General features: G+C 45.0%; 2 long non-coding RNA genes across 7 annotated transcripts; one reads left to right on the top strand and one right to left on the bottom strand.

Moving 5' to 3' along the window:
• Positions 1 to 9,400: 9,400 nt before the first annotated feature.
• Positions 9,401 to 18,351, bottom strand: LOC138987556 (uncharacterized). The gene is made up of 3 exons (XR_011463914.1): positions 16,910 to 18,351; positions 15,980 to 16,085; positions 9,401 to 11,330 (listed from the first exon to the last, which is right to left on the bottom strand). It is a non-coding gene; the product is annotated as an uncharacterized lncRNA (long non-coding RNA).
• On the top strand, positions 14,653 to 21,848 carry LOC138987549 (uncharacterized). 6 transcript variants are annotated; one of them, XR_011463912.1, is made up of 6 exons: positions 14,653 to 15,148; positions 15,550 to 15,732; positions 15,989 to 16,832; positions 18,380 to 18,436; positions 19,884 to 20,076; positions 20,521 to 21,848. It is a non-coding gene; the product is annotated as an uncharacterized lncRNA (long non-coding RNA). The 6 variants fall into 6 exon arrangements; XR_011463907.1 differs by having other exon boundaries at positions 15,550 to 16,215; positions 16,634 to 16,832; XR_011463908.1 differs by having other exon boundaries at positions 15,550 to 16,215.
• Positions 21,849 to 22,055: the final 207 nt, after the last annotated feature.

Here is a 22,055-nt window from a genome sequence, read left to right as displayed (position 1 = left end):
TCAGCCTCAATTTTATGAGCTGTAAAGAGGAGCTGCAGTCTGAGATCTAAGCTCTTTATGTGGGATTGAAATAATCAAGAGAAGCTGTATGAAGGCCTTGGACTGAGTCTGCGTTGTGAAAATAATAGATGAGGCTTAAAAGGAAAGAGGGGATGAGAGGAGGGAAGACTTACTTAGGTGGAGACACTCTGAGCACAGTTACAGGAGCAGGAAGGAGCATGGACCTTCTGGAGAGAGAGGGATACGATTTGCCTCTTCAGCAAGGGGAGGAGAAATTTAGAAATAACGGAAGACAAAGATATATGGTAGAAGTTATTAGGCCAAATCATTTACTGAGCCAGGAATAGGTGATCTCATACAATATCACAAAACTCTCTGAGACCAGGACTGTACTCTTATGGTCCTAATTTTACAACTGAGAACATTGAGGCACAAAGAAATGTCCAAAGACATATGACAATCGAGTGATGGGGCCAGGAATGCCATGTGGGTGATCCCACTCCCCAGAAACCCCTGGGGCAGGGGGCACTCAAAACCTGTGTGGTGTATTTCTTATCACAGTCCTCAACAAGTACTTCCCAACATGACCAAGACTTTAAGCTCCCCTCTCCCCAGTAAGAGAGAAGCCCTCTGAGCATAAGAAGAAAGATCCCATCAAGTTTCTTATAATTTATTATAGTTGTAAAGCCTGGACAAGGACTCAACCCTAAATTTTTTATTGGAGAGAAGTCTAGAAATCTGTCCCTTCCCTATGAAGTGAAACCAAGCAGGATTCTCTGGGGCTCCTGGACACAGAAGCCTTTCTGTGTCACCTGAGAAATCTGTATGCAAGTCAAGAAGCAACAGTTAGAACTGGACATGGAACAACAGACTGCTTCCACATTGGAAACGAGTACATCAAGGCTGCATACTGTCCCATCACCCTGCTTATTTAACTTATATGCAGAGCACATCATGCAAAATGCCAGGCTGTGGATGAAGCAAAAGCTGGAATCAAGATTGCCGGGAGAAATATCAATAACCTCAGATACGCAGATGACACCACCCTTATGGCAGAATGTGAAGAAGAACTAAAGAGCCTCTTGATGAAAGAGAAAGAAGAGACTGAAAAAGTTGGCTTAAAACTCAACATTCAGAAAACTAAGATCATGCCATCCAGTCCCAACATTTCATGGCAAACAGGTGGGCAAACAATGGAAACAGTGAGAGACTTTATTTTGGGGGGCTCCAAAATCACTGCAGATGGTGATTGCAGCCAAGAAATTAAAAGACACTTGCTCCTTGGAAGAAAAGTTATGACCAACCTAGACAGCATATTAAAAAGCAGAGACATTACTTTGCCAACAAAGGTCCGTCTAGTCAAAGCTATGGTTTTTCCAGTGGTCATGTATGGATGTGAGAGTTGGACTATAAAGAAAGCTGAGTGCAGAAGTATTGATGCTTTTGAACTGTGGTGTTGGAGAAGACTCTTGAGAGTCCCTTGGACTGCAAGAAGATCCAACCAGTTAATCCTAAAGGAAATCAGTCCTGAATATTCATTGGAAGGACTGATGCTGAAGCTGAAACTTCAATACTTTGGCCACCTGATGCCAAGAACTGACTCATTTGAAAAGATCCTGATGCTGGGAGAGATTGAGGGCAGGAGGAGAAGGGGATGACAGAAGATGAGATGGTTGGATGGCATCACCAACTCCATGGACATGAGTTTGAGTAGGCTCTGGGAGTTGGTGATGAACAGGGAACCCTGGCATGCTGCAGTCCAGGGGGTCTCAAAGAGTCGGACATGACTGAATGACTGAACTGAACTGGACTATACAGTGCATGGAGTTTTCCAGGCCAGAATACTGAAAAGGAAGTTCCAAAGGCCAGGTTCAAACAGTTGCTTTTCAGGAAAGGCAGGAGAAGCAGAGACAAAGGGGGAACAGTGAAGAAACAGTAGTACAGCCTTGGGACAGGATCCTGGTTCCCTCTCAAGGGAAACATACACTTAACAATATCATTGATCACTTCTGTAGAATTAAAACTCCCAATGAATGGATGATGTTAACTACTTGAGGAAGCTTTCTTCAATCCAGAGAGCAGGTCACAGTTTGATAAATTTGAAAACTCCTCAGGAGAACACCTGGGTCCAGAGTAAAGGCTGTGCAGGCCCTGCACACACCCTGGTGCTTATCAGCAGCCCCACCTTTAAACTATTTCTTTGTAACTCCTTATCAGATCCCTTGTGGGTTGGGATAAATAGTTTTGGCAGTTACAATCTCACTGTATCCCCATTTGCCTGGCAAAGCAATAAAGCTATTCTTTTTCAACTTCACCAGAAACTATCTTAAAGGCACTTAGGCACCAGTGCGCAGAGGCTACATCAAGACCCCCTTCTGCTCGTGTGCCCCTGCCACCCTGGCGAGAAGTGGACACCTGAGTCAGGGTCAGCCTATGACCTTGAGACTAATTATTGATGGGGTTCTTCCTAACAAAAATGATCTCTGTTAGATGGTATCCATGTCAACATTACCAGACTCTGTCGTGTGTAGGGTCTGAAAATGAGGCCAAATGACATTCAGAAAGAAGGCAGTAAGCAGAAACTGTAAATCAGAAAAAGAGAATAGAGTCAAATATTTAACCAAATATTTGACTGAAAAGTCAAATAAGGAGATGATGAAGCAGGGATAACTGAGTCAGCTGGTGGAATATGCTGGGACAGAGATGGTGTGGCTTCTGGCAGGATGCGTTTTGTGGATGTGTGACCCATGTAGTCTCTCAGTCCTGAGCTCCGAGAACCTCCCACAGGCTATCATCACCTTAAACTTTCTGATAACTTTTAAAAGAAGGGCTCCACACTTTCATTTTGTACAGGGCCCTGCAAATTATAATAACAAAAGTGATTACAATGACAACAGTGATTACTATTAAAAAAAAAACCAAAAACAGAGCTGAGGACTTGGGCAGACTTGAAAACTGAGGAATGTCAATATTGTCTTCTCCATCCATCCCCTCCATCCTCAGTTCTCCAGACCCACCAGTCGAGGCCCAGGTAGGACTCTGTCCATTGCCTCCAGCATAGTCTGCTTAGAACACAGGCCACACCACTCCATTTAAAACCCTCCAGTGGCTCCCAATGCCCTTAGGTAAATGCCACAAATGATCACGAACTTGACACTCTCCAATTCATCTATCCTTGTCTCAGAGACAAGTTAAAGACCAGCTTGAGGCAATTCCATTGGAGAAACCTCTGTGAGAGACAGCAAAATACAACCTGGAGCCAAACGCTCACCAGAGAGGGAGGGGCTTTGTGTATCCATATGGCTGACTCATGTTGCTCAACAGCAGAAACGGAGGCAACGTTATAAAGCAACTATTATTGGCATTGTCGTTCAGTCGTCCAGTCATGTCCAGCTCTTTGCTGGCCCCATGGACTGCAGCACACCAGGCCTCCCTGTCCCTCACCATCTCCCGAAGTTTGCCCAAGTTCATGTCCAGAGCAACTATACTCCAATTGAAAAAACAAACAACACACACACAGAGAAGTATCTGCTCAGGGATTACTACAAGGAAATGACAACCTACTCCAGTATTCTTGCCTGGAGAATCCCAAGGACAGAGGAGTCTGGCAGGCTACAGTCCATGGGGTCACAAGAGTTGAACACGACTTAGCGACTAAACCGCCACCATAGAGCTTAAGACCTTTGGGAGTGGGAGCAGGGAAATCATGACTCTCAAGAGTGGCAAGGAGAGGATGAGACTACCCAAAGGGGATACTGTAGGAAAAAGAGCTGATGGCTAGAATGAGATTTGAGGTCGGTTGAGAGGTACAGTATGAAGATGGAAGAGCCTCGTTAACCACAGAACCTCTGCTTGGCTGAGTTGTCTGTGAAGCCTGAGGTCAGAGCTAAATTAGGATTGTGAAATAAATGAGCACAGCTTCCTCTTCTGCCTTTTTCCCAGGCAGCACTCAGCCTCTCATGTAAATAAATGTTGAGTAAATGTTTAAAGAACAAAGCTTTAAAGGGTGCCAAGTTATTGAACTACAAAACTGGGCATGTCTCAGGCCAGTCATGCATACCCCTCGCTCCTCCTTCTCTATTGACTGGCTGTCTCTCTCTCTTTCTCTGCACACCTTCCTTTTCTGAGTCCCTGGAAAAAGCTACCACAGGGACTTCTCAGAGGCTCTTTTCTTCTGCCTAGAAAGTGCATTTTCCTTCAGCTTTTGCGGTCCAGTCAGCTGTGGACACAATGGCAGGTTCAGGTGGACAGAAAGAGTTGTAGGGGTGGCAGGTATAAGGCAGGATAAATTTCTCTCCAGAACTACAGAGAAGTATAAAAAATATGGTGGAGTCTGGGTTCTTGCTCTGGGACATCTACATGGACCGTGTGCTTCTAAGTGGTGGAGATGGGATCTCCAGGTTCTCTCCCTGCCCTCCCATTCCCAGCAGTGGCCAACTGCACAGACTGAAGCACTGATCTCCCTGTTGGATTCCTGGCCTCACCACTCAACATTTACGTGGCCCTGGGCACGGATCTGTTTCTGTTTCTTTTTAAAAGATTCATCCCTGTGCCTGGCTTCTCATCCATAAAGTTAGGATAACAGTAGTACAATACCAACATTAGAGCTGATAATATTAAATGAGATAATCCAGCACCATACTTGCATAAACATTTAAATTATTAATACAATGTCTAACACCTGCTAGTCCTTTGAATCACTCAACTCAATAAGTACCTCGTAGATGTTCCTTGCATTGAATTGGATTGAATGCTGAGTCCCAAAAGGCTCCTTTCACTGTGTCCTCACATCTCTCTAATTTCATCCCCTCCCTTGCCAGAACTACCTGAAGTCAAGATAAGAACGCAAGGAATAATCCAACTTCTCCATTCTTAGATCCCATAAGATATTTTGAATTACAAACAGAAGCAGAATGTCTTCTGATGAAATAGTCTATTATATTATTCTGAAAGGTTCTGTAGCAGTAAAAAGGAAAAAATAAAAAGAGAGAGAGAGGGAAATGAGGGTTTTGGTTTTTTTTTCCCTTTTCCCTTTTCTGAGGACAAGGAAGATAAAGAGAAGAGTGACCAGGCCTGATCATTCCTAGCTTTTTTATTTTATTCCTAACTCTACATGTCTGTAACTAAGTTTGCTTTTCTGCCCCCTTGACTCTGCAGGAGCTACACTCTGCACCTATTTTTCAATGACTCTGTGTTAAATGCATCCCGTATCTGGTGTTTGCCCTTACAAGACTCTTCCACTTATAGTTCTTCTTATTTTTAAATCAAAAAGAAGGCCACAGAGCCACCGAACTGCCAGACTCAGTTACTGGGTTACCGGTGCCAGCCTATGACTGTCTTTGAAACAAAGTCAGAGGAAGAAATCAAGATCCTAACACCTTTGATCATCATTAGTGACTCCTGACTTCAAGCCTTCATTTTATATAAGCCCCAAGGCTCCTCATAAAGAGAGGGCGTGGAAAGGTATTCCCCTTTCTACCAGCTGACAATTAAAGCCACCTTTCTGTTACCTCCAAACTCTGTCTCTGTACTTTTTATTCGGCTTCAGTGGGCAGAGAAAGCCAAGGTTTTGGCCAGCAATAGGTCTGAAAATATTCATCCACCACCATACTTAGTAAAAGAGGTCCAGTTTGCAAAGCAGGTAAAAGATACTATGAAGCTCTCTGTTAAGCAGAAGAGCATCAGTTTGTGGGAATTTATCATGTGCAGTTCACGAGGCCCCAGGGCTGTGATGTTGCCATTTAAACATTTGCAAGAATAGCACGGAGAGCAAAGTTGACATCTGAAAGAATGAGTGGCCCCAGTGCTGCCTTTTTGTTTGCCTGGAAAGATCACAGCATATGAATCAGAGCTTCTCCTAATTCTTCCTCAGCGGCTGCCACAACTCTCTGAATACACCAGCCTTTCACCCTCTGGATGGTTTATATAGTGATAATGGAGTGAATTTTAATAGGGTCCCTCCTTCCTTCCTGGGCTTCCCTGGTGGCTCAGCTGTTAAAGAATCCACCTGCAATCTGGGAGACCTGAATTCCATCCCTGGGTTGGGAAGATCCTCTGGAAAAGGGAAAGGTTACCCACTCCAGTATTGTGGCCTGGAGAATTCCACAGACTGTATAGTCCATGGGATTGCAAAGAGTCAGACACAACTGAATGACTTTCACTTTCCTTCCTACCTCCCCTCCCTCCTCTCTTTTCCCCTCCCTTCCTTTCCCCTTTCCTTTATTTGTTTACTCAAGAATATGCAAGCCCTTGCTTCCCTCAGTTGGTAAAGAATCTGCCTGTAATGCAGGAGATACTGGTTTGATTCCTGGGTTGGAAAGATCCGCTGGAGAAGTGATAGCCTACACACTGCAGTATTCTTGGGCTTCCCTTGTGGCTCAGCTGGTAAAGAATCTGCTTGCAACGCAGGAGACCTGGATTCGATCCCTGGGTTGGGAAGATCCCCCTGGAGAAGGGAAAGGCTACCCACTCCAGTATTCTGGCCTGGAGAATTCCATGGACTCTATAATCCATGAGGTCGCAAACAGTCTGACATGACTGAGCAACTTTCACTTTCATGCAAGCCCATCAATCAAGAGCCAGGCTGTAATTTGATCTGATACCCTCCTGGCACTTACAGTCTAGCAAGGAATGTAGGCATTGAGTGCTAGTGAACTAGAAATGGCCTTGACAGTGAGAAGATATTGAACCCAACCCAGTGAGAGAAAGCCTCCTGGAAAAAATAATTTTCCTCTGAAATTCGAAAGTTGACCAACTAGAAGAAACAACTGGGGAGGGTGGGGAGTGGGGGCCAGTAGGGTAGTGGGAGAGGACCATGGGCCCTGCTGAGCTAGAGAGCATGAGCTCCCCACGGCCTAAAATGCAGCTGCCCCGGGGACGCTCATGGCCCCTCCCTCCTCTGCGTCTGTGCTGGGAATGACTTTGCTGTCAGGTGAAATCAGCCCTCCTGGCGTGATGTGAAGGGACACTACCCTCCTCTCCATCTCGGCAAGGGTCGGTGATCACCTCCAGCTTGCACAGGCATCTCCAAGAAGCAGAGAAACTTGCTCCAGGCTCATTGCTCTTGTGTCGCAGTTACTGAAGCCCGCCTGCCCTAGAGTCTGGGCTCCGCAACAACAGAAGCCACTGCAGTGAGAAGCCCTTGAACCGCATGGAAAACCCAGTGTAGCCAAAATAAATAATAAATAAATAATTAAAAAACAAAATCAGAAGGCTGAGCTGGAGTTGAAGCTCAGGACTGCTTGGTGTCTTTGAAATATGTGCCCAGAGGGAGGCTCAAGAGGGCGGGGATATATATATATATAATTATGACTGATTCACATTCTTGTATAGCAGAAACCAACACAACACTGTAAAACAATTATCATCTGATTAAAAAATAAAATAAATAAAATATGTGCCCATTCCACAATAATAAGACAACTCCCAGACCTTCCTGGGTCAGTTCCCACCACCCCCCAAAATAAATACCGTCTGCAATTCCTCCGCCAGAAAGGAGTTAATACCTTAGAAACAAAAGACTGCTTCTTTCCTCATGTCCCTCTTTTATAAACAAACACTGAGCAAGCTTTGGAATGTTGAAAAATGCTCATGACAAAGAAAAGGGGACCAGACACCTCTTATTTTGTCTTCACCATTTAAATCATGAATACTTCCATATCTTGAGTTCTTTTATACCTTAAACAAATACATAATAAAAATTTTAAAATTCTGCAGGGCTTCCCTGGTGGTCCAGTGGCTAAAAGTCTGCACTTTCAATGCAGGTCCGATCTCCAGTCAGAGAACTAGATCCCAAGTGCTGCAACTCAGAGCTTGTACGCTACAACTAACAAAAGCAATGAAAATCGAAGATCCTGCATGTCGCAACTAAACCAAAAAAAATTTTTTTAATTTAAAAAAGCAGATACTCCTTGGTAGAGGTCACCTATGAAATCAGTAATACTTGCTGCTGCTAAGTCGCTTCAGTGGTGTCCGACTCTGTGCGACCCCATAGACGGCGGCCCACCAGGCTCCCCCGTCCCTGGAATTCTCCAGGCAAGAACACTGGAGTGGGTTGCCATTTCCTTCTCCAATGCATGAAAGTGAAAAGTGAAAGTGAAGTCGCTCAGTCGTGTCCGACTCTTAGCGACCCCATGGACTGCAGCCTACCAGGCTCCTCCATCCATGGGATTTTCCAGGCAAGAGTACTGGAGTGGGGTGCCATTGCCTTCTCCGAGTAATACTTAGGAGTGTATATATTTATCAGGAGATTTTCATTCGAACAAGAGAAATGAGGGCAGCACATAAATTATGGGCGCCCACCAAAGTTTGAGATACAGAGGCAGAGCTTATAGTACTAAATATAATTGTCATGGTCTTCAGGATTTCACCTTGTGCCAACTCTTCTAAGTTATTATAAAATACTCTTCTCTCCCCAAGCCTAGCTCACATTTCTGCTGGACATTAGCTCCAAGTCTTCCCTTTGGGTGGAATATCCTCTAACCTTTTGATACAGATTTTACCTCCCTGGGGGAAACTGTGTAGATCTCTTAAGTCGGAAATCACCTATACCCTTTATTTTTCTCATACCATGTGGTGATGTCTCTACTATTAAGCCCTTATTGCATTAGTATTTGTCCTAAAGTTAATTAGGCATTCACTTGACTCCCCTTCTAAGTTGGGAATACTCAGGAATCACAGCTCATTAATCTGTGCATTTCCCATGATGTCCTGCTTAATACTGTGTACATAGTAGGGGCTTAATACATCTTTAAAGACTTGAAAGAAAAATACGTTCTTTCTGGCTTGAGTAAAACTTTAGTAGGAATTTCTCCATAAATATCCATAATGAAGAGTTTTTCAGCTTGAGACATTTGTAGGATTGCTTTGGCCTTGATAAATTTTCTTTGATAGAAAAAAAAAGTAACCTGAATACTCTTTCCTGTGATAAGAGTTATAATTTCGAGAGACAGAGCTGTTCAGAGGAAAACATTTTTTGAATTCTGTACTATGTTCTGAGCCAATTAGAAGCAATTGGGTTTATGAATTTTTTATTTTCCTGATTGATTTTCTATTTGGTTTCTTCTGAATAAGTACTTAAAAATCTTTCCATAACATTCACCCTTTCCGTTGATTTCTAGCCTTACAGAACTTACCTTTCAGCAATTATATAGGCCCTTCACACATTTTTTCTTTTTTGCATTCCACTTCTTTTAAAGTAGTTTATTGAAATCCTCTCCAGATAAAAACCTTGAAATCATTAAGCAGATCACTGTTCAGAACCACATTAATTCTTCTATTTTTCTCCTTAAAGGAGATGACTGGTGGACAGCTCAGAATAGCAATGAGGAATGGTATTTATCTATAATACCTCTCCCATGATGAATAACTAATTTATTCAAAATCCCATTACTCGGAACACTTCAATCATGGTAGAATGAGGTCTCTGATTTGGGTTCTGGTTAGTTTAGAAATGGCCTCCTTCCCTGGGGACATTGAGAGATGCTAAGGCCAGCTGGTGATACAGACTGAATGTGAACACTGCAACGCTGGGAATTTGAGCAACATCTTCCTAATTCCTGGCTCAGAATAGCCTGCGAGGTCTGGGGCCTTGCCCACCTCCATTTCCTCCAGGAATTTCAGCCCTCATTGCAAGGATCATCTCCCTGCCCTAAACACTGCCACAGCTGTCCTGATGGCCTTGCTATCTACAGGGATTGGACTTTGTCAGCACTCAGAACTACTGAAGTATGAAGCACTCAGACTTCAGGTACCCCCTCCCAGACCACAGCCTCGAAGGCCCAAGAAGCTGTGTTCTTAAAACTTATCATAGCATCTACCACTGCTTCCTAACTCACAGAGGAACAGCCATGGGTCCTAGTGGTGGCCATGGCCCTTGGAGAGCAGCCCACTCAGGGATTTTAGCTCAGGATCCTTTTCCTCAAATGAAATCATATGTGGACACCCCATAAGAAAGAAGAAACAGAGCCACTCAGGCTGAAATGGAAGTGTAGACCACAGCCACTCATTCTGTCTTGTGCTGTGATTTTATTACAGAGTGGATGTCTAAATACATGGCTGCTGCTACTGCTAAGTCACTTCAGTTGTGTCTGACTCTCTGCAACCCCATGGACCGCAGCCTACCAGGCTCCTCCGTCCATGGGATTTTCCAGACAAGAGTACTGGAGTGGGGTGCCATTGCCTTCTCCTAAATACATGGCATTTTGATTAAATTATGCGTGTAGCCTAGGCTTTAATTCTTATCTGTGACATGGAGCCTCAGCACCCAGCAAATCCCCCTTTATAGGCACTCCTTCCCCTGATACTTTTGGAAGGCTCCAGAGAGTTTCTCTGAGTAGCTCATGAGTGAAATCATTCAGTTCCCCACACGGGTCTTCTGTGTGGTCTCCACTCTGTTTCCCCCTCTCTCTACCCTTGCTGCCCTCCTGACTCCATGCAGGATGCTCCCAAATCCCGCAGGCTCTGCTGCTGCCTTTGCTGGGCACAGCTGCCACCCTTTGCAGGCACAGCTCAGCTAGTGCAGTAAACATGGGGGGACCCTGACATTGACCAGTCTCCTTTATGCATTCCTTCTGCTCAAAGGATACCAATGCAAGCTCTTTTCTGAGAGAATCATTCATGAAAATAGCCCTGTTATGTTTGCTTACAGACTTCTTTCTCTCAGGACCTGAAAATTGAGTCAATATAAGGTTGGGAGCTGAGCACCAAAGAAGTGATGCTTTTGAACTGTGGTGTTGGAGAAGACTCTTGAGAGTCCCTTGGACTGCAAGGAGATCCAACCAGTCCATCCTAAAGGAGATCAGTCCTGGGTGTTTATTGGAAGGACTGATGTTGAAGCTGAAACTCCAATACTTTGGCCACCTGATGTGAAGAGCTGACTCATTGGAAAAGACCCTGATGCTGGGAAAGATTGAGGGCAGGAGGAGAAGGGAACGACAGTGGATGAGATGGTTGGATGGCATCACCGACTCAATGGACATGGGTTTGGGTGGACTCCAGGAGTTGGTGATGACAGGGAGGTCTGATGTGCTGCAATTCATGCGGTCACAAAGAGTCGGACACGACTGAGCGACTGAACTGAACCGAACTGAAGGTTGGGATAAAGACCCATCTTTACTGAGAACTGAAGATTTAGACTTGGGTCTGGTGAGTCAGCTGTGCTATGCCCTCTGTGAGGAGTTCCCATCTTCCAGCTCTTCAGTTTCTCAGACAAATCGTTTCTTCTGGCAGTCTGCTAGGTGATAGCCTCCAGCGGTGGTGCAGACATAAGCAGAGCCGTCTCCTTGGCCTGATCCTGGACTCACCCGAAATCACTTCTGTCTTTAAACACACTGTAGAGAAAAAGGTTGTAAGACTCAATTTAAATGGATTGATTTTTACCAAAATGAGAGAGCAGGGTATTTTGAGAAAATACAAGTTTCTATTGGCAAAAATAATGAAAATTGTATTGATCATAACTGTGCATCAGTGAGAACTGATACTTGAGCAATTAATTTAAAATTTTGATAAAGCAAACCAATAATCATGTAGGATCTGAAGAGAGCACAAGGATAAAGCTAGTCACTAAGAAATGTGGGAACCACACACACACACACACACACAGCTGTGCACATACACACACACTTCCCTAAACCAGAGAGAAAAGGAGGGATCTTTCCCACTCCCATTTTCTCCCTTTAGAATTGGCTTAAAGCTTGGCAACTTGTGAAATAGCAAGAAATTTATACATTGGTCTCTGCCCCACCCCACCCCCCACCCTCCCAACTCCACCCCCATCGCAGTTCCCAACATGGAGCTCCTGAAACTCATAAATGCTTAAGTGATAGGAGCATTAGGAGCATCTTTGTTCTAATGAGGAGACTGAGTGGGCTCCCCAAAGGACACTGGTCACCGGAAAGACTCAGTCACGACTAGAAGCTTGAAATCTTCAGCCCCACCTTCCCATCTCCAGAGAGAGGAAGGGGCTGGAAATGGAGTTAATAACTGATTATGCCAATGTGATAACGTTTCCATAAGAAGCCCCAAAATATAGGATTCGGGGAGCTTCCAGGTTGGTGAACATATCCACATATGCAGGGGGTAGGTGGGTGATGCACCTCAACTCCATGTGGACAGAAGTGCCTTTACCCGGGACCCTCCTGCACACCTCGCCCTATGTATCTCTTCATCTAACTGTTCATATGCATTCTTTATCATATCTTTTGAAAAACTGGTAAATATAAGTAAAGGCTTCCCAGGGGGCACAGTGGTAAAGAATCCACCTGCTAATGCAGAACACTCAGGTTCAATCCCTGAGGAAGATCCTTGGAGAAGGAAATGGCAACTAAACTCTAATATTCTTGCCTGGGAAATCTAATGGACAGAGGATCCTGGTGGGCTACAGTCCATGGGGTCGCAAAGAGCCAGGCACGACTGAGTGACTGAGCGCACACACACACACAAGCATAAGTGTTTCTCTCAGTTCTATGAGCTATTTGCAAAAACATTGAATCCAAGGTGAAGGAGCTCATGGGAACCTTCAATTTGTAGACCAGTTGGACAGAAGTTGTGGGTAACCTGGAGACCTGCCACTTGTGATCCAAATCCAGAGTTGGGGCAGGAGGGCCGTCTCGTGGAACTGGGCTCTTAACCTGGTGGGGGCCTGATGCTATGTCCTGGTTGATAGTGTCAGAATTCTGCTGAATCGTAGGACACCTAGCTGGTGTCACAGAGTTGCTTGGTGTGGGGTAAACTCACACATCTGATGTCAGAAATGTTTTGAGTGTGCTAGGAGTGTAAGGGTAAAGGAGAAACATAGGAGGAGGACTGGAGGTTGTTTCAACATACAGTTCAAAATTCCACCCACAGACCAGCCACACATCAGCATGACCTGGGAGCGTATGAGAGATGTAGAATCTTAGCCCCACTCCAGGGCTGCTGATCCAAACTCTGCAACTTAGCACTGTGGGAGATGCACACACACTTGAAGTCTGTGAGGCACTCTCTTCTGTGCTGCCCTGAGTGTCACTCAGTCATGTCCCCACTCTTTTCCACGGCATGGACTGTAGCCCACCAGGCTCCTCTGTCCTTGGGGTTCTCCAGGCCAGAATACTGGAGTGGGTTGCTGTACCCTTCTCCAAAGTGCTCTTCTACATATTATCAACCACTTACATGTACAGAATATATGTCTCAGATCCTTCCAGAGCTCACATGTGGCTGCAGTACAGGAAGAAAGAAGTGTCTGAGAACTCAGCGAGGACTAAAGACAAAAGTGTTTAAGAGGAATACTGGGAATATTCTAGGGGGGAAAAAAGCTTCAAACTTCTCTGCTTTGCCAAAGATTGGCTCTGGGCACCAGCCTTTATAGTCGAAGCCAAGAGAAACATCATCCAAGTGTAAAATTCGAATAGGAGCTGCAAGGTTTCCTCCAACTCCAGCGCTAGGCAGAGATCAGGAGCAGACCAGGACCCCAGCTCTCCTGTTCCCGACTGATTACAGTCCTAGAAGAATTTTTTAAGAAATGGATAACCAGCTTGGCAAAAACAAGACATATTCACTGTTGCATTCCCCTTGAATGGAGTCAGTGAATGCTCTGCCTCAAGATTAATTTCCAGCCCCTGACAGCAATGCTTAAGACATGCAGATGGGGTGAGCAAATCCTAACTCTAAGTAGGGAACAGGGATACAATGCAAGTTTCTTTCTGTTTAAAGCTCCTCATGCTGAGGTGGTTGGAGAGCTGCAGAATAGGAGGGAATTACATGGCTCCCAAAACAATGCTTTCTCATTTGCAGAAAACAGGTGAAGGTCAGCAGAACGTCTCAAAGTGACACACATCTCTCTTCTGGGTGCTTCTGGCGTGCTGTCCTGATGATGAATTTCTCCCTGGGAAAGCACCAGACAGTGGCATTGCAGAAAGTGGGGGGTGGGGTGAGACCTGCACAGGTGGGCCTTGTCTGTGCTCTGCTTGTCCCGTCAGAGAGAGAAGCACAGCCACACCTGCTCCTTGGGCTCACACCCTGCTCTGGGTATGTGCCATTGCCCTGGCTTTCTTCCCTTTTCCACTCAGAGAATCGGGTTTGGTGACCCAGGAAATCCAGGGCTTGCAGCCAGACTCTGCGCTGTGAACACTGTGCCTCTGCTTGGCCAAACAGCTGCCTGTAACAACACAGAATTCAAAGTGGAGCTGGGGCGATCCGTCACTCGCCACTCTCAGACAGGCTGCTATTAATCACGCCGGCCACATCCATCAGGTTCTTCTCTTTTGGCCACGGCTCATAGTCACAGAAGCGCAGCCAGGGTCTCCTGATAAATCAAACCCAACAGTTCTATGATATGGATGACACAGGTGAATGGGGGACAAAAGTGTACAGTCTTAGCCATGTATCCACAAAATTTAAAAAGTGGAGGACAGAGATGACTGCTGACTGCCAAGAGCCAGAGACTGACTTTCTTCTTTCTTTTCTTCGTTCGTTCTTTCTTCCTTCCTTCGCCTCTCTCTCTCTCTTTCTATTTATAACCTTCTTAAACCTCCATCATGTGTGGGAGTTAGTATTACCACTGTGCTCAGCTGAAGAAATCAAAGCTCAGAGAGGTTGAGAAATGTGCACAAGATCACAAAGTTTGTAGTAGCAAAGCTAGTATTGAAGTTCAGGTCTAGGTGAGTGGCAGAAATAGTTAGAATAGCGAGGAAGATAAGTAGTAAGGAGCTGAGTCAGGGGCATAGAGAAGATGAAAAGAGACAGAAAAGAAAAGAATAAGAGGAAAAGTCCAGGAGCAGAAAGCAAACTGCCTTCACAACCAAGTTCCTCTGCTGGACTCTCAGCTTTGCCACATGCAGCCTGGTGACTCAGGACAATCCTATCACCACAGCCTCTTCGTCTGTGCAAGGCGACCAGGGCCAGCCAGCCAGCTGTGACACTGGTTTGTTTTCAGGATCAAAAGACGCTGTGTGGGAAGTTCTACATCACTGGGCATGCTGTACACATGGAAGCTCTTCAGCTGGTGTTTAGAGGATGGATGAGACTCAGAAGGGCAGACCCCAGGATATAGGGAATGAGAACATCCACCAAATGGTGAACAGAGCTGTGAGGAACCCCTGCCTAGGATGTGGAGCCAACTTGGATAACCACCTGCAGGTCTGCTTCACCCAGAATCGACCCAACAGTGGAGGTGAGTCTACTGACCCAGGCACTTACCCCAGGTAGAGACAGCAGCTCATTGAGGTTTTAGAAAAAAGGAAACCCCTTCTCCCAAATCTGTACCGGAATCGAGAGGGATCACTCCCTTTCTTTCTGGACCAGGAGCATGTCGTTGAGTCATCATCACTAATAGCTGCTGGGGAAGACAGTCAGAAATGAAAATGTGGTGAATATTGGGTGGAGAGGGGATGGGTGGAGATGTGGGAGGAAGGAAGCTGGGAGTTTGGCCAATCCCACATGAAGGGTTCATGTGACTCGATTCAGCAATCAAGGAGGGGGTACTGATGAGGCTTTTTAGTGAAATAAATCTAGAGAGAAGAAACCAGAGGACAGGAAGTTAGTTGGAGAACCTTCTCTTCCTTTTCTGTGCAGAGCAGAAGGCCAGAAAGGAGAAAGGCTAATGTGAGCAGTTTCTTTGAGGTGAGAACCATAAAGGAATTTTTGACTCCCGAGGCTGGGAGCTCCAGAGAGTGCTACCTGGCCTGAGCTGGAAATATGAAGGCCTGGCTGAGTCTATTCATGGTGCTCAACTCCCAAGACTGCAAGGTTGTGTCTGTGAGTATCCTCCTGTTTGGGATGTGCCTCCAGGTTTCTGCCTCTTCTGTAGCTTGGCCCAGAAGGTGGAGGAAGATGCTGCAGAATGAGGGAGCAAGGCCCAGATCCCAGGATGTGCTCCCAAGAGGAGGAGTCACAAAGCTCCTCTGTGCTTCATCCTGCCTCCCCTGGGAGGGAGGTGAGGTGGGCTGAATGGTGCCCCCAAAGATACGACCACGTCCTAATGCATGGAACCTGTGAATATTACCTGAGGCAGGAAATGGGTCCTTGTGAAGAGGGCTAAGTGAAGGGCCTTGAGATGAGGAGAGCATCCTGGATCATCAGAGTGGGACCTAAACGCCATCACAGGTCACCTGGAAAGAGTGAGACGGAGGGAGAGTGAAAGGACACTCAGAAGAGCAGTCAGTGTGAAGATAGAGGCGGAGCTTAGAGCCATGTGGCCTTACGAGAAACAAGGTCTGGAGCTGCCAAAACCTGTAAGAGGTGAGAATGGATTCACCCCAGAGCCTCTGTGGGAAGCTCGGCCCTCCCAACACCTCGATTTCAGACTTCTGCCCTCCCAACCTGTAGGAGAATGCATTTCCTTTGGCTTCCTTTGTTTGTTTTTTTGACTGTGCCACACAGGATCTTAGTTCCCAGATCTGGGATAGACCCAGGCCCATGGCAGTCAAAGCACAGAATCCTAACCACTGGACCGCCAGGGAATTCCCATACATTTCCATTGTTTTTGGCCATCATTGGAAACTAATGCAGGCTGCAATGGAAAAGTTGCCCAGAGGCAGAAACACCTCCTAGTCTTCTGACTTTCCTCTTCGGGGAAAGTTCAGGACAGGGTTCATTTGCCAGAACAGGACAGAGGTGGAATTGACCAGCCCCCATTCTGTGTACACCCATTGTGCAGAGTTTCAAAGGGAGGCCGACCACACAGGCATGCTTGCCACAGGGGATAAGGGCTGAAGCAGAAGACCAGAGGTGTATGTCCAGGGTCTCGGCAAATCTCCAGCAGTCCTGTGAGATGGAAATGGAAGCTCAGCATTCAGCCCAAGAGAAGAGTCACTCAGATTTGGGTTTGAATTCCAGCTCCCCCATTCAGTGACCAGGTGACCTGACACCCATCCTCCCACCCCCACCCCCAACTCTAGCCTTTAATCTGTGAAACTGAAATTATGACACCTACCTACAGGCTTGTCGCTGTGAGGTTTAAAGCCCTTCACAGAGCTCTCTGCTTCCTGAACGACCTGGTAAATAGTTCTTGCTATTATGGCCCAGGATCCCAGAGCAGTCAGACAGGCCTGACTGATGTGGGAGCCTGAGGCAGACTCACACTGCAGGGCAGCCTATCTATGTGGAGGAGCTCATTTCAACTCCCCCACAACACTGGTCTGCGTGGGTGTTGCCTGCTGTGCTCAGTACCAACCTCTCGGTGCTCCCCAAACCACAAGGGCTAGAAGCCTGAAAACTATGTCTCTCAGATCCCCCCTGCCAGCAGGGTTCCAGTTTAGACTCTGCCTTTGGAAGGCTTTTGCACCAGAGCAGGAGGCAGAGAGGGAAACTGTTTCTCTGGCTCCAGACTGGGAGGCAGCCTAGCCCTCCTGCAGAGACAGAGCTAGCAGCAGCGGAACCCTGCAGGACAGTGGCTGGTTCCTGCTGGCCTGAGAAGGACAGCAAGGCTATTTGAGTCCTGTGGGCTCAAGTAGGTTCCTACAGAGTTACAGCGACTGACTGCAGAGCTGGATCTCTGGGTAGCATCACTGTCACCATCTGTAGTTTTGCTCCTTCCCTTCCAACAACTAGGAAACTTCACTCCCTATATTAAATTTCACTGTGTTTGAAATACCTATAGTGACTTTCGTTTTCCCAACTGAATCCATGACCAGTCCATCAGTCCTCTGAGGTGCAGGGGCCAAGGTATACAGATCGTAGTGGGCTCAGAGGGCCATCTTCGCCAGGAAATATGACCTTATATTTCCCATTAGAGATAACCCTTATAATGAAAATACACCATGTCTGCTAAGTCACTTTAGTTGTGTCTGACTCTTTGTGACCCCCTGAACTATAGCCCGCCAGGCTGCTCTGTCCATGGGATTCTCCAGGCAAGAATACAGGAGTGAGTCACCATGACCTCCTCCCGGTGATCTTCCTGACCCAGGGATCAAATCCACATCTCTTAAGTCTCCTGCTTTTTCATGCAGGTTCTTTACTGATGAGCCACCAGACCAGGGAAAGCTATAATACTGGCTCAAATGCTACCTATAGGGAGTCACTGACCATCTCACAGTCTGTCTTTAGTGAAATTTTTGTAAATGAGGAAGAGTGCTAAATACAGTAGGGCAGAGAGGAAGCTGGGATGAAAGAAGGGGAAAAGAAAATCCCTCAAAGGGAGGAAAAATATCAGAGAGATGTTACAGAGAGAAATACAGATTTGCCCAGGCAGCAGCATATTGCTTGACTTCTTTATTTTTAATATTGTGGTAAAATATACCCAGGAAAGAATTTACCATTTTAATTATTTTTAAATGTACAGTTCAGTGGCATTAAGTACATGCACATTGTTATATAACCATCACCACCATCCAGAACTTCTACATCTTTCCAAACTGAAACTCCATTTCATTGCACAGTAACTCTCCACTTCCCCCTCCCCTAGCCTGTAGGTATCATCATTTTACTGTGTCTGTGAATCTGGCTACTCTAGGTACCTTAGGTAAGTGGAATCACACAGTTATTTGTTCTTCTGTGTCCGGCTTATGCCACTCGGCTTAATGTCTTCAAGGCTCATCCGTGTTGTAGCATGTGTGTGAGAATGCTATTCCTTTTTAAGGCTGACTTGTATTCCACTGAATGTACATACATACCACTTTTTAAAAAATTCATCTGTGTTGAATTTAAAACTTCAACTTGTGTTGCTTATACATTTCGGCTATGGCAAATAATGCTACTGTGAACATTGGTGTATGAATGGTTGTTCAACCCCTGCTTTCAGTTCTTTGGGGTAGAAAAATTCTACCTAGAAGTAGAATCATTGAATGACATAGTGATTTTAGGTTTAATTTTTTGAAGAAACTCCATGTTGTTTTTCACACTGCCTGTATCATTTTACATTCCCATCAACAGTGCACAAAGGTTCCAATTACTCTACATCCTCTCTAATACCTGTTATTTTCTTTTTTTCAATAATAGCCATCCTATTGGGGATGAGGTGGCATCTCATTTTGATTTGTGATTCCCTAATGATTAGTGATGAACATCTGTTCATGTGCTTATTAGCCATTTGTGTATCTTCTTTGGGGAATGTAATGACTTTTTACAGGAATCTTTAAAACAAAGAGACTTAAGTCAGTAGGAAGAAAAAAATATGACTCCCTATCCCTCCTCATATAAGCTTGAGAGAGTTTGAAAAAAAATTTTTTGAATGTATTGGGTCACATTTTTTATGTATATTGGGTTCAAATGGATGCAGAATGCGATTTTTCTGCCTAGTCAAATAAACTTATTCAGAAGGCAGATTCAATATAATTCAAAAAAGTTATGAAATAAAATGTATTAAAACACATCAATTTCTACTGAAGGATGCATTAAAAAAAATAAAACTCCCCCTGTCATTCAAATTATAATTGGTAAGTATCTGGGCTCAGGAGATGAGAAGCTGCACTTTAAGGTCATGGAGTAGGGAGGGAGGGATGGAAGGGGGGAGTGCAAATTTAGAATAGCAATTCAGTGAGAAGAATAAAAAGAACTGCTTCCTGGCTTCTCTCTTTCACACCCCACTTGAGGCCCACACAAGTGATACTCAAAACTGTAGAGGTGGGGGATGTTTTTTGCAAGCCGGGGAAGGAGGATTTCCTGCTCACATTTGTTGAAGCTATTTGTCTGAAATGGGTGTGTGAGAGAGGGTCTGCTTCAAACCTAGACACAAAAGGGATCTTATTTGCTTTCATGATTCTTTTTCCCCTCCCTCCCTCCTCAGATTTTTACTCAAAAGTGTGTGCACATTTTTTCAAACATCTGGGACCTGATTCACCATCAATCTCTCTATAGCTTTTTTTTTTTTTAAGTTTTGTATCATTTACAAAAGAATAGCAATGATGTTAGTTAATGGCCAAATTAGTTGAAATCTTTATTTCATAAGATTTCTCTCTCAATGTTTTTAGCAAAAGAAAAAAAACAAAAAAATTGCACCAACACTAACTGAATGGAGTGGCTGATACATAGCAAGATGCTCAATATATGTGAAGGAATGAACACTTGAAAACCTGAGTCCCCATCATTTTTTCCGTGAACTGTTATCACTGCTTTCTAATCGCTCTCTTTTGCATCCCACATTGTTGCCGTCCACCAGATCAAGTAAGTGGGAGTCACCCTGAACTCCCCTTTTCTCACTCTCCACTAGTCATCCACAATCAGAGACTGTTGTATAGAAAACTAAATCCGCACCATTTCTGCTCCTTTCCAAGCTCCCCAACACAGTTTAGTTGGGCCCCTGATCAGTTATCACCTGGATATTTTAATAGTCTTCTAACTGTCCTCTTTTCCAATAAACCCTCTACATTCTAATACTTCCAGTAGAATTCCAACACAATGATCTTCCTTTCCAAATTGAATGATACCAGGAATATTGTTTCTAGATGCTTACATAGCAGAAACTGGAAGCCTATGTCACAAAACAATAGGCATGAATACATGGAGAATACATGATATTCTTTGCATCATAATTTGTAATACCAAAAATTGCAAACAAACCAAATATCACTTTGTACAGGAATGATTAAAGAAATTCTTTGTCTACAGATGGAAGACCATGTAACTGTGATAAAGAAGTAGACCTACATGAACTGGCATGGAGAGATATCCATGATAGTATTATCTTCAAAAACTGCATACAGACAACAGCAGAATATATATAAACAGAGCATGTTGTACAAAATATATACGTTATGTGAACAGTGTAGGAAAGCTAATTCAGCAGGCCCAACTGTAATCCTTTGAAAATCCTACTTAAAAGGTTGGCTCTTGGTGGGTATCTAGGAACTTGGACTTCAGGAGACTTCATACCATTTCTGATACAAAAGATGGGTCACCATTCCTACACTCTTTGTTAAAACAAAATGGTTTGTGCTAAGCACTTGTTTTCCTTCTGGGAGTCTGAAATTTTAGGATATACCTTCTCAGTTCAGTTCAGTTCAGTCGCTCAGTCGTGTCCGACTCTTTACGACCCCATGAATCGCGACATGCCAGGCCTCCCTGTCCATCACCAACTCCTGGAGTTCACTCAGACTCACGTCCATCGAGTCAGTGATGCCATCCAGCCATCTCATCCTCTGTCGGCCCCTTCTCCTCCTGCCCCCAATCCCTCCCAGCATCAGAGTCTTTTCCAATGAGTCAACTCTTCACATGAGGTGGCCAAAGTACTGGAGTTGCAGCTTTAGCATCATTCCTTCCAAAGAAATCCCAGGGCTGATCTCCTTCAGAATGGACTGGTTGCATCTCCTTGCAGTCCGAGGGACTCTCAAGAGTCTTCTCCAACACCACAGTTCACAAGCATCAGTTCTTCGGGCTGCCTATGTAACCAGCCCTCAGTAAAAACCCTGGATGATGAACGTCTGAAGAGCTCCACTAGTGGACAACATTTCACAACTCCTTGCAGGGGAATTAGGCAGGGACTGTGTGATTGTACTAGGAGAGGACCCTAGAAGCTTGTGCCTGGTTGCTCCCAGACTTTGTACCATGAACCTTCTGCCTTTGTTGATCCTGTTCTATACCTTTCCACTGAAATAAATATTAGCCAGGAGTACGACAATCTGCTGAGTCCTGGGAGTTCTCCTAGCAAACCGTAGAAATTTGGGATGGTCTTGGGGTCTTGTGAATACATAGCTTTCCTTATATTGTTATTAGTCACTAAGTTATGTGTCACTCTTTTGCGACTCCATGGACTATATATATAGCCCACCAGGCAGGCTTCTCTTTCCATGGGATTTCTCAGGCAAGAATACTGGAGTGGGTTTCCATTTCCTTCCCCAGGGGATCTTCCCAGCCCAGGGATGGACCATGTGAAAAGTGTGGAATCACTGAGAATTTTTAATTCTCAGTAGTGTGTTGAAATTGTCATTTTACCTCTCACTATAGAATATTTTTAAACTATGGGAATAAAATAAAATTGTAATTTCATGAGTCTTCAGTGACTTTAGTGACTTACTATGTTGCAATGATTGCTTACCTGTACACCCCCACATTATGATGAGTCCCTCTCGGGCGGCGGGGACAGAGGGGAGTCCTGTCTTATTTTTCAACATCTGCCGTGATTAACATACGCCTGGGACATACTG

Source organism: Bos mutus, chromosome 1, assembly GCF_027580195.1.
Source record: "Bos mutus isolate GX-2022 chromosome 1, NWIPB_WYAK_1.1, whole genome shotgun sequence".
Lineage (NCBI taxonomy): Eukaryota > Metazoa > Chordata > Mammalia > Artiodactyla > Bovidae > Bos > Bos mutus.
The sequence above is the reverse complement of the archived record's forward strand: the minus strand, read 5'-3'. Positions and strand labels throughout refer to the sequence as shown.